Below are 15644 nucleotides of genomic sequence, written 5' to 3' on the forward strand. Positions count from 1 at the left end.
TGTATTGTTGAGAGAGTGATGGTTGGACAGTTAGAGATGTATTGTTGAGAAAGTGATGGTTGGACAGTTAGAGATGTATTGAGAGAGTGATGGTTGGACAGTTAGAGATGTATTGTTGAGAAAGTGATGGTTGGACAGTTACAGATGTGTTGGTGAGAGAGTGATGGTTGGACAGTTAGAGATGTCTTGGTGAGAGAGTGATGGTTGGACAGTTAGAGATGTATTGTTGAGAGAGTGATGGTTGGACAGCTAGAGATGTTTTGTTGAGACAGTGATGGTTGGACAGTTAGAGATGTATTGGTGAGAGAGTGATGGTTGGAGAGTTAGAGATGTATTGTTGAGAGAGTGATTGTTGGACAGTTAGAGATGTATTGAGAGAGTGACGGATGGACAGTTACAGATGTGTTGGTGAGAAAGTGATGGTTGGACAGTTAGATATGTTTTGTTGAGAGAGTGATGGTTGGACAGTTAGAGATGTATTGGTGAGAGAGTGATGGTTGGACAGTTACAGATGTATTGTTGAGAGAGTGATGGTTGGACAGTTACATATGTGTTTGTGAGACAGTGATGGTTGGACAGCTAGAGGTGTATTGTTGAGAGAGTGGTGGTTGGACAGTTAGAGATGTATTGTTGAGAGAGTGATGGTTGGTCAGTTAGAGATGTATTGATGAGAGAGTGATGGTTGGACAGTTAAAGATGTTTTGTTGAGAGAGTGATGGTTGGACAGTTAGAGATGTATTGTTGAGTGAGTGATGGTTGGACAACTAGAGATGTATTGGTGAGAGAGTGATGGTTGGACAGCTAGAGATGTTTTGTTGAGAGAGAGATGGTTGGACAGTTAGAGATGTATTGGTGAGAGAGTGATGGTTGGACAGTTAGAGATGTATTGTTGAGAGAGTGTTGGTTGGACAGCTAGAGATGTATTGTTGAGAGAGTGATGGTTGGACAGCTAGAGATGTATTGAGAGAGTGATGGTTAGACAGTTAGAGATGTATTGTTGAGAGAGTGATGGTTGGACAGTTAGAGATGTATTGTTGAGAGAGTGATGGTTGGACGGCTAGAGATGTTTTGTTGAGAGAGTGATGGTTGGACAGCTAGAGATATATTGTTGAGAGAGTGGTGGTTGCATAGTTAGAGATGTATTGTTGAGAGAGTGATGGTTGGACAGTTACAGATGTATTGTTGAGAGAGTGATGTTTGGACAGTTCCAGATGTGTTGGTGAGAGAGTGATGGTTGGACAGTTAGAGATGTATTTCTGTCTGGAGTAAACATTATGTGGTCAGAGAGTTACAGATGTATTGGTGAGAGAGTGATGGTTGGACAGTTAGAGATGTATTGTTGAGAGAGTGATGGTTGGACAGTTAGAGATGTATTGAGAGAGTGATGGTTGGACAGTTAGAGATGTATTGAGAGAGTGATGGTTGGACAGTTAGAGATGTATTGTTGAGAAAGTGATGGTTGGACAGTTAGTGATGTATTGTTGAGAGAGTGATGGTTGGACAGTTAGTGATGTATTGTTGAGGCAGTGATGGTTGGACAGTTAGAGATGTATTGGTGAGAGAGTGATGGTTGGACAGTTAGAGATGTATTGTTGATAGAGTGATGGTTGGACAGTTAGAGATGTATTGTTGAGAGAGTGATGGTTGGACAGCTAGAGATGTTTTGTTGAGACAGTGATGGTTGGACAGTTAGAGATGTATTGGTGAGAGAGTGATGGTTGGAGAGTTAGAGATGTATTGTTGAGAGAGTGATTGTTGGACAGTTAGAGATGTATTGTTGAGAGAGTGATGGTTGGACAGTTAGAGATGTATTGGTGAGAGAGTGATGGTTGGACAGTTACAGATGTATTGTTGAGAGAGTGATGGTTGGACAGTTAGAGATGTGTTTGTGAGACAGTGATGGATGGACAGCTAGAGGTGTATTGTTGAGAGAGTGGTGGTTGGACAGTTAGAGATGTATTGTTGAGAGAGTGATGGTTGGTCAGTTAGAGATGTATTGATGAGAGAGTGATGGTTGGACAGTTACAGATGTGTTGGTGAGAGAGTGATGGTTTGACATTTAGAGAAGTATTTTTGTCTGGAGTAAAAATTGTGTGGTTTGACAGTTAGAGATGTATTGCTGAGAGAGTGATGGTTCGACAGTTACAGATGTGTTTGTGAGACAGTGATGGTTAGAAAGTTAGAGATGTATTGTTGAGAGAGTGATGGTTGGAAAGCCAGAGGTGATTTGTTGAGAGAGTGATGGTTGGACAGGTAGAGATGTTTTGTTGAGAGAGTGATGGTTGGACAGTTAGAGATGTTTTGTTGAGAGAGTGATGGTTGGACGGCTAGAGATGTTTTGTTGAGAGAGTGATGGTTGGACAGTTAGAGATGTATTGAGAGAGTGATGGTTGGACAGTTAGAGATGTATTGTTAAGAGAGTGATGGTTGGACAGTTAGAGATGTATTGAGAGAGTGATGGTTGGACAGTTAGAGATGTATTGTTGAGAAAGTGATGGTTGGACAGTTACAGATGTGTTGGTGAGAGAGTGATGGTTGGACAGTTAGAGATGTCTTGGTGAGAGAGTGATGGTTGGACAGCTAGAGATGTTTTGTTGAGACAGTGATGGTTGGACAGTTAGAGATGTATTGGTGAGAGAGTGATGGTTGGAGAGTTAGAGATGTATTGTTGAGAGAGTGATTGTTGGACAGTTAGAGATGTATTGAGAGAGTGACGGATGGACAGTTACAGATGTGTTGGTGAGAAAGTGATGGTTGGACAGTTAGATATGTTTTGTTGAGAGAGTGATGGTTGGACAGTTAGAGATGTATTGGTGAGAGAGTGATGGTTGGACAGTTACAGTTGTATTGTTGAGAGAGTGATGGTTGGACAGTTACATATGTGTTTGTGAGACAGTGATGGTTGGACAGCTAGAGGTGTATTGTTGAGAGAGTGATGGTTGGACAGTTAAAGATGTTTTGTTGAGAGAGTGATGGTTGGACAGTTAGAGATGTATTGTTGAGTGAGTGATGGTTGGACAACTAGAGATGTATTGGTGAGAGAGTGATGGTTGGACAGCTAGAGATGTATTGTTGAGAGAGTGATGGTTGGACAGTTAGAGATGTATTGGTGAGAGAGTGATGGTTGGACAGTTAGAGATGTATTGTTGAGAGAGTGTTGGTTGGACAGCTAGAGATGTATTGTTGAGAGAGTGATGGTTGGACAGCTAGAGATGTGTTGAGAGAGTGATGGTTGGACAGTTAGAGAAGTATTGTTGAGTGAGTGATGGTTGGACAGCTAGAGATGTATTGTTGAGAGAGTGATGGTTGGAAAGCCAGAGGTGATTTGTGGAGAGAGTGATGGTTGGACAGTTAGAGATGTATTGTTGAGAAAGTGATGGTTGGACAGTTAGAGATGTGTTTGTGAGAGTGTGATGGTTGGACAGTTAGAGATGTATTGTTGAAAGAGTGATGCTTGGACAGTTAGAGATGTATTGAGAGAGTGATGGTTGGACAGTTAGAGATATATTGTTGAGAAAGTGATGGTTGGACAGTTACAGATGTATTGTTGAGAGAGTGATGTTTGGACAGTTCCAGATGTGTTGGTGAGAGAGTGATGGTTGGACAGTTAGAGATGTATTTCTGTCTGGAGTAAACATTATGTGGTCAGAGAGTTACAGATGTATTGGTGAGAGAGTGATGGTTGGACAGTTAGAGATGTATTGTTGAGAGAGTGATGGTTGGACAGTTAGAGATGTATTGAGAGAGTGATGGTTGGACAGTTAGAGATGTATTGAGAGAGTGATGGTTGGACAGTTAGAGATGTATTGTTGAGAAAGTGATGGTTGGACAGTTAGTGATGTATTGTTGAGAGAGTGATGGTTGGACAGTTAGTGATGTATTGTTGAGGCAGTGATGGTTGGACAGTTAGAGATGTATTGGTGAGAGAGTGATGGTTGGACAGTTAGAGATGTATTGTTGATAGAGTGATGGTTGGACAGTTAGAGATGTATTGTTGAGAGAGTGATGGTTGGACAGCTAGAGATGTTTTGTTGAGACAGTGATGGTTGGACAGTTAGAGATGTATTGGTGAGAGAGTGATGGTTGGAGAGTTAGAGATGTATTGTTGAGAGAGTGATTGTTGGACAGTTAGAGATGTATTGTTGAGAGAGTGATGGTTGGACAGTTAGAGATGTATTGGTGAGAGAGTGATGGTTGGACAGTTACAGATGTATTGTTGAGAGAGTGATGGTTGGACAGTTAGAGATGTGTTTGTGAGACAGTGATGGATGGACAGCTAGAGGTGTATTGTTGAGAGAGTGGTGGTTGGACAGTTAGAGATGTATTGTTGAGAGAGTGATGGTTGGTCAGTTAGAGATGTATTGATGAGAGAGTGATGGTTGGACAGTTACAGATGTGTTGGTGAGAGAGTGATGGTTTGACATTTAGAGAAGTATTTTTGTCTGGAGTAAAAATTGTGTGGTTTGACAGTTAGAGATGTATTGCTGAGAGAGTGATGGTTCGACAGTTACAGATGTGTTTGTGAGACAGTGATGGTTAGAAAGTTAGAGATGTATTGTTGAGAGAGTGATGGTTGGAAAGCCAGAGGTGATTTGTTGAGAGAGTGATGGTTGGACAGGTAGAGATGTTTTGTTGAGAGAGTGATGGTTGGACAGTTAGAGATGTTTTGTTGAGAGAGTGATGGTTGGACGGCTAGAGATGTTTTGTTGAGAGAGTGATGGTTGGACAGTTAGAGATGTATTGAGAGAGTGATGGTTGGACAGTTAGAGATGTATTGTTAAGAGAGTGATGGTTGGACAGTTAGAGATGTATTGAGAGAGTGATGGTTGGACAGTTAGAGATGTATTGTTGAGAAAGTGATGGTTGGACAGTTACAGATGTGTTGGTGAGAGAGTGATGGTTGGACAGTTAGAGATGTCTTGGTGAGAGAGTGATGGTTGGACAGCTAGAGATGTTTTGTTGAGACAGTGATGGTTGGACAGTTAGAGATGTATTGGTGAGAGAGTGATGGTTGGAGAGTTAGAGATGTATTGTTGAGAGAGTGATTGTTGGACAGTTAGAGATGTATTGAGAGAGTGACGGATGGACAGTTACAGATGTGTTGGTGAGAAAGTGATGGTTGGACAGTTAGATATGTTTTGTTGAGAGAGTGATGGTTGGACAGTTAGAGATGTATTGGTGAGAGAGTGATGGTTGGACAGTTACAGTTGTATTGTTGAGAGAGTGATGGTTGGACAGTTACATATGTGTTTGTGAGACAGTGATGGTTGGACAGCTAGAGGTGTATTGTTGAGAGAGTGATGGTTGGACAGTTAAAGATGTTTTGTTGAGAGAGTGATGGTTGGACAGTTAGAGATGTATTGTTGAGTGAGTGATGGTTGGACAACTAGAGATGTATTGGTGAGAGAGTGATGGTTGGACAGCTAGAGATGTATTGTTGAGAGAGTGATGGTTGGACAGTTAGAGATGTATTGGTGAGAGAGTGATGGTTGGACAGTTAGAGATGTATTGTTGAGAGAGTGTTGGTTGGACAGCTAGAGATGTATTGTTGAGAGAGTGATGGTTGGACAGCTAGAGATGTATTGAGAGAGTGATGGTTGGACAGTTAGAGAAGTATTGTTGAGTGAGTGATGGTTGGACAGCTAGAGATGTATTGTTGAGAGAGTGATGGTTGGAAAGCCAGAGGTGATTTGTGGAGAGAGTGATGGTTGGACAGTTAGAGATGTATTGTTGAGAAAGTGATGGTTGGACAGTTAGAGATGTGTTTGTGAGAGTGTGATGGTTGGACAGTTAGAGATGTATTGTTGAAAGAGTGATGCTTGGACAGTTAGAGATGTATTGAGAGAGTGATGGTTGGACAGTTAGAGATATATTGTTGAGAAAGTGATGGTTGGACAGTTACAGATGTGTTGGTGAGAGAGTAATGGTTGGACAGTTAGAGATGTGTTTGTGAGAGAGTGATGGTTGGACAGTTAGAGATGTATTGTTGAGAGAGTGATGGTTGGACAGCTAGAGATGTATTGTTGAGAGAGTGATGGTTGGAAAGCCAGAGGTGATTTGTGGAGAGAGTGATGGTTGGACAGTTAGAGATGTATTGTTGAGAAAGTGATGGTTGGACAGTTAGAGATGTGTTTGTGAGAGAGTGATGGTTGGACAGTTACAGATGTATTGTTGAGAGAGTGATGGTTGGACAGCTAGAGATGTATTGTTGAGAGAGTGATGGTTGGAAAGCCAGAGGTGATTTGTGGAGAGAGTGATGGTTGGACAGTTAGAGATGTTTTGTTGAGAGAGTGATGGTTGGACAGTTAGAGATGTATTGAGAGAGTGATGGTTGGACAGTTAGAGATGTATTGAGAGAGTGATGGTTGGACAGTTAGAGAAGTATTGTTGAGTGAGTGATGGTTGGACAGCTAGAGATGTATTGTTGAGAGAGTGATGGTTGGAAAGCCAGAGGTGATTTGTGGAGAGAGTGATGGTTGGACAGTTAGAGATGTTTTGTTGAGAGAGTGATGGTTGGACAGTTAGAGATGTATTGAGAGAGTGATGGTTGGACAGTTAGAGATGTATTGTTGAGTGAGTGATGGTTGGACAGTTAGAGATGTATTGAGAGAGTGATGGTTGGACAGTTAGAGATGTATTGTTGAGAAAGTGATGGTTGGACAGTTACAGATGTGTTGGTGAGAGAGTGATGGTTGGACAGTTAGAGATGTGTTTGTGAGAGAGTGATGGTTGGACAGTTAGAGATGTATTGTTGAGAGAGTGATGGTTGGACAGCTAGAGATGTATTGTTGAGAGAGTGATGGTTGTAAAGCCAGAGGTGATTTGTGGAGAGAGTGATGGTTGGACAGTTAGAGATGTATTGTTGAGAAAGTGATGGTTGGACAGTTAGAGATGTGTTTGTGAGAGAGTGATGGTTGGACAGTTACAGATGTATTGTTGAGAGAGTGATGGTTGGACAGCTAGAGATGTATTGTTGAGAGAGTGATGGTTGGAAAGCCAGAGGTGATTTGTGGAGAGAGTGATGGTTGGACAGTTAGAGATGTTTTGTTGAGAGAGTGATGGTTGGACAGTTAGAGATGTATTGAGAGAGTGATGGTTGGACAGTTAGAGATGTATTGTTAAGAGAGTGATGGTTGGACAGTTACAGATGTATTGTTGAGAGAGTGATGGTTGGACAGTTAGAGATGTATTGTTGAGAGAGTGATGGTTGGACAGTTAGAGATGTATTTCTGTCTGGAGTAAAAATTATGTGGTTAGAGAGTTACAGATGTATTGGTGAGAGAGTGATGGTTGGACAGTTAGAGATGTATTGTTGAGAGAGTGATGGTTGGACAGTTAGAGATGTATTGTTGAGAAAGTGATGGTTGGACAGTTAGAGATGTATTGAGAGAGTGATGGTTGGACAGTTAGAGATGTATTGTTGAGAAAGTGATGGTTGGACAGTTACAGATGTGTTGGTGAGAGAGTGATGGTTGGACAGTTAGAGATGTGTTGGTGAGAGAGTGATGGTTTGACAGTTAGAGATGTATTGTTGAGAGAGTGATGGTTGGACAGCTAGAGATGTATTGTTGAGAGAGTGATGGTTGGAAAGCCAGAGGTGATTTGTGGAGAGAGTGATGGTTGGACAGTTAGAGATGTTTTTTTGAGAGAGTGATGGTTGGACAGTTAGAGATGTATTGAGAGAGTGTTGGTTGGACAGTTAGAGATGTATTGTTGAGTGAGTGATGGTTGGACAGTTAGAGATGTATTGTTGAGAGAGTGGTGGTTGCACAGTTAGAGATGTATTGTTGAGAGAGTGATGGTTGTAAAGCCAGAGGTGATTTGTTGAGAGAGTGATGGTTGGACAGTTAGAGATGTTTTGTTGAGAGAGTGATGGTTGGACGGCTAGAGATGTTTTGTTGAGAGAGTGATGGTTGGACAGTTAGAGATGTATTGAGAGAGTGATGATTGGACAGTTAGAGATGTATTTCTGTCTGGAGTAAAAATTATGTGGTTAGAGAGTTACAGATGTATTGGTGAGAGAGTGATGGTTGGACGGTTAGAGATGTATTGTTGAGAGAGTGATGGTTGGACAGTTAGAGATGTATTGTTGAGAGAGTGATGGTTGGACAGTTAGAGATGTATTGTTGAGAAAGTGATGGTTGGACAGTTAGAGATGTATTGAGAGAGTGATGGTTGGACAGTTAGAGATGTTTTGTTGAGAGAGTGATGGTTGGACAGTTAGAGATGTATTGAGAGAGTGATGGTTGGACAGTTAGAGAAGTATTGTTGAGTGAGTGATGGTTGGACAGTTAGAGATGTACTTTTGAGAGAGTGATGGTTGGAAAGCCAGAGGTGATTTGTGGAGAGAGTGATGGTTGGACAGTTAGAGATGTATTGAGAGAGTGATGGTTGGACAGTTAGAGATGTATTGTTGAGAAAGTGATGGTTGGACAGTTACAGATGTGTTGGTGAGAGAGTGATGGTTGGACAGTTAGAGATGTGTTTGTGAGAGAGTGATGGTTGGACAGTTAGAGATGTATTGTTGAGAGAGTTATGGTTGGACAGCTAGAGATGTATTGTTGAGAGAGTGATGGTTGGAAAGCCAGAGGTGATTTGTGGAGAGAGTGATGGTTGGACAGTTAGAGATGTATTGTTGAGAAAGTGATGGTTGGACAGTTAGAGATGTGTTTGTGAGAGAGTGATGGTTGGACAGTTACAGATGTATTGTTGAGAGAGTGATGGTTGGACAGCTAGAGATGTATTGTTGAGAGATTGATGGTTGGAAAGCCAGAGGTGATTTGTGGAGAGAGTGATGGTTGGACAGTTAGAGATGTTTTGTTGAGAGAGTGATGGTTGGACAGTTAGAGATGTATTGAGAGAGTGATGGTTGGACAGTTAGAGAAGTATTGTTGAGTGAGTGATGGTTGGACAGTTAGAGATGTACTGTTGAGAGAGTGATGGATGGAAAGCCAGAGGTGATTTGTGGAGAGAGTGATGGTTGGACAGTTAGAGATGTATTGTTGAGAAAGTGATGGTTGGACAGTTAGAGATGTGTTTGTGAGAGAGTGATGGTTGGACAGTTAGAGATGTTTTGTTGAGAGAGTGATGGTTGGACAGTTAGAGATGTATTGAGAGAGTGATGGTTGGACAGTTAGAGATGTATTGTTGAGTGAGTGATGGTTGGACAGTTAGAGATGTACTGTTGAGAGAGTGGTGGTTGCATAGCTAGAGATGTATTGTTGAGAGAGTGATGGTTGGACAGTTACAGATGTATTGTTGAGAGAGTGATGGTTGGACAGTTACAGATGTGTTGGTGAGAGAGTGATGGTTGGACAGTTAGAGATGTATTGTTGAGAGAGTGATGGTTGGACAGCTAGAGATGTATTGTTGAGAGAGTGATGGTTGGAAAGCCAGAGGTGATTTGTTTAGAGAGTGATGGTTGGACAGTTAGAGATGTATTGTTGAGAGAGTGATGGTTGGACAGTTAGAGATGTATTGAGATAGTGATGGTTGGACAGTTAGAGATGTATTGTTGAGAGAGTGATGGTTGGACAGTTAGAGATGTTTTGTTGAGAGAGTGATGGTTGGATGGCTAGAGATGTTTTGTTGAGAGAGTGATGGTTGGACAGTTACAGATGTATTGAGAGAGTGATGGTTGGACAGTTAGAGATGTATTGTTGAGAGAGTTATGGTTGGACAGTTAGAGATGTATTGTTGAGAGAGTGATGGTTGGACAGTTAGAGATGTATTGTTGAGAGAGTGATGGTTGGACAGCTAGAGATATATTGTTGAGAGAGTGGTGGTTGCACAGTTAGAGATGTATTGTTGAGAGAGTGATGGTTGGACAGTTACAGATGTGTTGGTGAGAGAGTGATGGTTGGACAGTTAGAGATGTGTTGGTGAGAGAGTGATGGTTTGACAGTTAGAGATGTATTGTTGAGAGAGTGATGGTTGGACAGCTAGAGATGTATTGTTGAGAGAGTGATGGTTGGAAAGCCAGAGGTGATTTGTTGAGAGAGTGATGGTTGGACAGTTAGAGATGTTTTGTTGAGAGAGTGATGGTTGGACGGCTAGAGATGTTTTGTTGAGAGAGTGATGGTTGGACAGTTAGAGATGTATTGATAGAGTGATGATTGGACAGTTAGAGATGTATTTCTGTCTGGAGTAAAAATTATGTGGTTAGAGAGTTACAGATGTATTGGTGAGAGAGTGATGGTTGGACAGTTAGAGATGTATTGTTGAGAGAGTGATGGTTGGACAGTTAGAGATGTATTGTTGAGAGAGTGATGGTTGGACAGTTAGAGATGTATTGTTGAGAAAGTGATGGTTGGACAGTTAGAGATGTATTGAGAGAGTGATGGTTGGACAGTTAGAGATGTATTGTTGAGAATGTGATTGTTGGACAGTGACAGATGTGTTGGTGAGAGAGTGATGGTTGGACAGTTAGAGATGTGTTGGTGAGAGAGTGATGGTTTGACAGTTAGAGATGTATTGTTGAGAGAGTGATGGTTGGACAGCTAGAGATGTATTGTTGAGAGAGTGATGGTTGGAAAGCCAGAGGTGATTTGTGGAGAGAGTGATGGTTGGACAGTTAGAGATGTTTTTTTGAGAGAGTGATGGTTGGACAGTTAGAGATGTATTGAGAGAGTGTTGGTTGGACAGTTAGAGATGTATTGTTGAGTGAGTGATGGTTGGACAGTTAGAGATGTATTGTTGAGAGAGTGGTGGATGCACATTTAGAGATGTATTGTTGAGAGAGTTATGGTTGGACAGTTAGAGATGTATTGTTGAGAGAGTGATGGTTGGACAGCTAGAGATTTTTTGTTGAGAGAGTGATGGTTGGACAGTTAGAGATGTATTGGTGAGAGAGTGATGGTTGGACAGCTAGAGATGTATTGTTGAGAGAGTGATGGTTGGACAGTTAGAGATGTATTGTTGAGAGAGTGATGGTTGGACAGCTAGAGATTATTTGTAAAGAGAGTGATGGTTGGACAGTTAGAGATGTATTGAGAGAGTGATGGTTGGATAGTTAAAGATGTTTTGTTGAGAGAGTGATGGTTGGACAGTTAGAGATGTATTGTTGAGAGAGTGATGGTTGGACAACTAGAGATGTATTGGTGAGAGAGTGATGGTTGGACAGCTAGAGATGTTTTGTTGAGAGAGTGATGGTTGGACAGTTAGAGATGTATTGGTGAGAGAGTGATGGTTGGACAGTTAGAGATGTATTGTTGAAAGAGTGATGGTTGGACAGCTAGAGATGTATTGTTGAGAGAGTGATGGTTGGACAGCTAGAGATGTATTGAGAGAGTGATGGTTGGACAGTTAGAGATGTATTGTTGAGAGAGTGATGGTTGGACAGTTATAGATGTATTGTTAAGAGTAGTGATTGTTGGACAGTTAGAGATATATTGAGCGAGTGATGATTGGACAGTTACAGATTTGTTGTTGAGAGAGGGAGGGTTGGACATTTATAGAAATATTTTTGCCTGGAGTAAAAATTGTGTGGTTGGACAGTTAGAAATGTATAGTTGAGAGAGTGATGGTTGGACAGCTAGAGATGTATTGGTGAGAGAGTGTTGGTTGGACAGTTAGAGATGTATTGTTGAGTGAGTGATGGTTGGACAGTTAGAGATGTATTGTTGAGAGAGTGGTGGTTGCACATTTAGAGATGTATTGTTGAGAGAGTGATGGTTGGACAGTTAGAGATGTATTGTTGAGAAAGTGATGGTTGGACAGTTAGAGATGTATTGAGAGAGTGATGGTTGGACAGTTAGAGATGTATTGTTGAGAAAGTGATGGTTGGACAGTTACAGATGTGTTGGTGAGAGAGTGATGGTTGGACCGTTAGAGTTGTGTTTGTGAGAGAGTGATGGTTGGACAGTTAGAGATGTATTGTTGAGAGAGTGATGGTTGGACAGCTAGAGATGTATTGTTGAGAGAGTGATGGTTGGACAGTTAGAGATGTATTGTTGAGAGAGTGATGGTTGGACAGTTAGAGATGTTTTGTTGAGAGAGTGATGGTTGGACGGCTAGAGATGTTTTGTTGAGAGAGTGATGGTTGGACAGTTAGAGATGTATTGAGAGAGTGATGGTTGGACAGTTAGAGATGTATTGTTGAGAGAGTTATGGTTGGACAGTTAGAGATGTATTGTTGAGAGAGTGATGGTTGGACAGTTAGAGATGTATTGTTGAGAGAGTGATGGTTGGACAGCTAGAGATATATTGTTGAGAGAGTGGTGGTTGCACAGTTAGAGATGTATTGTTGAGAGAGTGATGGTTGGACAGTTACAGATGTGTTTGTGAGACAGTGATGGTTAGATAGCTAGAGATGTATCGGCGAGAGAGTGATGGTTGTACAACTAGAGATGTATTGTTGAGAGAGTGATGGTTGGAAAGCCAGAGGTGATTTGTTGAGAGAGTGATGGTTGGACAGTTAGAGATGTTTTGTTGAGAGAGTGATGGTTGGACGGCTAGAGATGTTTTGTTGAGAGAGTGATGGTTGGACAGTTAGAGATGTATTGAGAGAGTGATGATTGGACAGTTAGAGATGTATTTCTGTCTGGAGTAAAAATTATGTGGTTAGAGAGTTACAGATGTATTGGTGAGAGAGTGATGGTTGGACAGTTAGAGATGTATTGTTGAGAGAGTGATGGTTGGACAGTTAGAGATGTATTGTTGAGAGAGTGATGGTTGGACAGTTAGAGATGTATTGTTGAGAAAGTGATGGTTGGACAGTTAGAGATGTATTGAGAGAGTGATGGTTGGACAGTTAGAGATGTATTGTTGAGAAAGTGATTGTTGGACAGTTACAGATGTGTTGGTGAGAGAGTGATGGTTGGACAGTTAGAGATGTGTTGGTGAGAGAGTGATGGTTTGACAGTTAGAGATGTATTGTTGAGAGAGTGATGGTTGGACAGCTAGAGATGTATTGTTGAGAGAGTGGTGGTTGCACATTTAGAGATGTATTGTTGAGAGAGTTATGGTTGGACAGTTAGAGATGTATTGTTGAGAAAGTGATGGTTGGACAGTTAGAGATGTATTGAGAGAGTGATGGTTGGACAGTTAGAGATGTATTGTTGAGAAAGTGATGGTTGGACAGTTACAGATGTGTTGGTGAGAGAGTGATGGTTGGACAGTTAGAGATGTGTTTGTGAGAGAGTGATGGTTGGACAGTTAGAGATGTATTGTTGAGAGAGTGATGGTTGGACAGCTAGAGATGTATTGTTGAGAGAGTGATGTTTGGAAAGCCAGAGGTGATTTGTGGAGAGAGTGATGGTTGGACAGTTAGAGATGTATTGTTGAGAAAGTGATGGTTGGACAGTTAGAGATGTGTTTGTGAGAGAGTGATGGTTGGACAGTTAGAGATGTATTGAGAGAGTGATGGTTGGACAGCTAGAGATGTATTGTTGAGAGAGTGATGGTTGGAAAGCCAGAGGTGATTTGTGGAGAGAGTGATGGTTGGACAGTTAGAGATGTGTTTGTGAGAGAGTGATGGTTGGACAGTTAGAGATGTATTGAGAGAGTGATGGTTGGACAGCTAGAGATGTATTGTTGAGAGAGTGATGGTTGGAAAGCCAGAGGTGATTTGTGGAGAGAGTGATGGTTGGACAGTTAGAGATGTATTGAGAGAGTGATGGTTGGACAGTTAGAGATGTGTTTGTGAGACAGTGATGGTTAGATAGTTAGAGATGTATCGGCGAGAGAGTGATGGTTGTACAACTAGAGATGTATTGTTGAGAAAGTGATGGTTGGACAGTTACAGATGTGTTGGTGAGAGAGTGATGGTTGGAAAGTTAGAGATGTATTGTTGAGAGAGTGATGGTTGGACAGTTAGAGATGTATTGTTGAGAAAGTGATGGTTGGACAGTTAGAGATGTATTGAGAGAGTGATGGTTGGAAAGTTAGAGATGTCTTGTTGAGAAAGTGATGGTTGGACAGTTACAGATGTGTTGGTGAGAGAGTGATGGTTGGACAGTTAGAGATGTGTTGGTGAGAGAGTTATGGTTGGACAGTTACAGATGTATTGGTGAGAGAGTGATGGTTGGACAGTTAGAGATGTATTGTTGAGAGAGTGATGGTTGGACAGTTGGAGATGTATTGTTGAGAGAGTGATGGTTGGACAGTTAGAGATGTATTGTTGAGAAAGTGATGGTTGGACAGTTAGAGATGTATTGAGAGAGTGATAGTTGGACAGTTAGAGATGTATTGTTGAGAAAGTGATGGTTGGACAGTTACAGATGTGTTGGTGAGAGAGTGATGGTTGGACAGTTAGAGATGTGTTTGTGAGAGAGTGATGGTTGGACAGTTAGAGATGTATTGTTGAGAGAGTGATGGTTGGACAGCTAGAGATGTATTGTTGAGAGAGTGATGGTTGGAAAGCCAGAGGTGATTTGTGGAGAGAGTGATGGTTTGACAGTTAGAGATGTATTGTTGAGAAAGTGATGGTTGGACAGTTACAGATGTGTTGGTGAGAGAGTGATGGTTGGAAAGTTAGAGATGTATTGTTGAGAGAGTGATGGTTGGACAGTTAGACATGTATTGAGAGAGTGATGGTTGGACAGCTAGAGATGTATTGTTGAGAGAGTGATGGTTGGAAAGCCAGAGGTGATTTGTGGAGAGAGTGATGGTTGGACAGTTAGAGATGTATTGAGAGAGTGATGGTTGGACAGTTAGAGATGTGTTTGTGAGACAGTGATGGTTAGATAGTTAGAGATGTATCGGCGAGAGAGTGATGGTTGTACAACTAGAGATGTATTGTTGAGAAAGTGATGGTTGGACAGTTACAGATGTGTTGGTGAGAGAGTGATGGTTGGAAAGTTAGAGATGTATTGTTGAGAGAGTGATGGTTGGACAGTTAGAGATGTATTGTTGAGAAAGTGATGGTTGGACAGTTAGAGATGTATTGAGAGAGTGATGGTTGGAAAGTTAGAGATGTCTTGTTGAGAAAGTGATGGTTGGACAGTTACAGATGTGTTGGTGAGAGAGTGATGGTTGGACAGTTAGAGATGTGTTGGTGAGAGAGTTATGGTTGGACAGTTACAGATGTATTGGTGAGAGAGTGATGGTTGGACAGTTAGAGATGTATTGTTGAGAGAGTGATGGTTGGACAGTTGGAGATGTATTGTTGAGAGAGTGATGGTTGGACAGTTAGAGATGTATTGTTGAGAAAGTGATGGTTGGACAGTTAGAGATGTATTGAGAGAGTGATAGTTGGACAGTTAGAGATGTATTGTTGAGAAAGTGATGGTTGGACAGTTACAGATGTGTTGGTGAGAGAGTGATGGTTGGACAGTTAGAGATGTGTTTGTGAGAGAGTGATGGTTGGACAGTTAGAGATGTATTGTTGAGAGAGTGATGGTTGGACAGCTAGAGATGTATTGTTGAGAGAGTGATGGTTGGAAAGCCAGAGGTGATTTGTGGAGAGAGTGATGGTTTGACAGTTAGAGATGTATTGTTGAGAAAGTGATGGTTGGACAGTTACAGATGTGTTGGTGAGAGAGTGATGGTTGGAAAGTTAGAGATGTATTGTTGAGAGAGTGATGGTTGGACAGTTAGAGATGTATTGTTGAGAAAGTGATGGTTGGACAGTTAGAGATGTATTGAGAGAGTGATGGTTGGAAAGTTAGAGATGTCTTGTTGAGAAAGTGATGGTTGGACAGTTA

The sequence above is a fragment of the Lampris incognitus genome, chromosome 13, assembly GCF_029633865.1.
Source record: "Lampris incognitus isolate fLamInc1 chromosome 13, fLamInc1.hap2, whole genome shotgun sequence".
NCBI classification, from domain to species: Eukaryota; Metazoa; Chordata; class Actinopteri; order Lampriformes; family Lampridae; genus Lampris; species Lampris incognitus.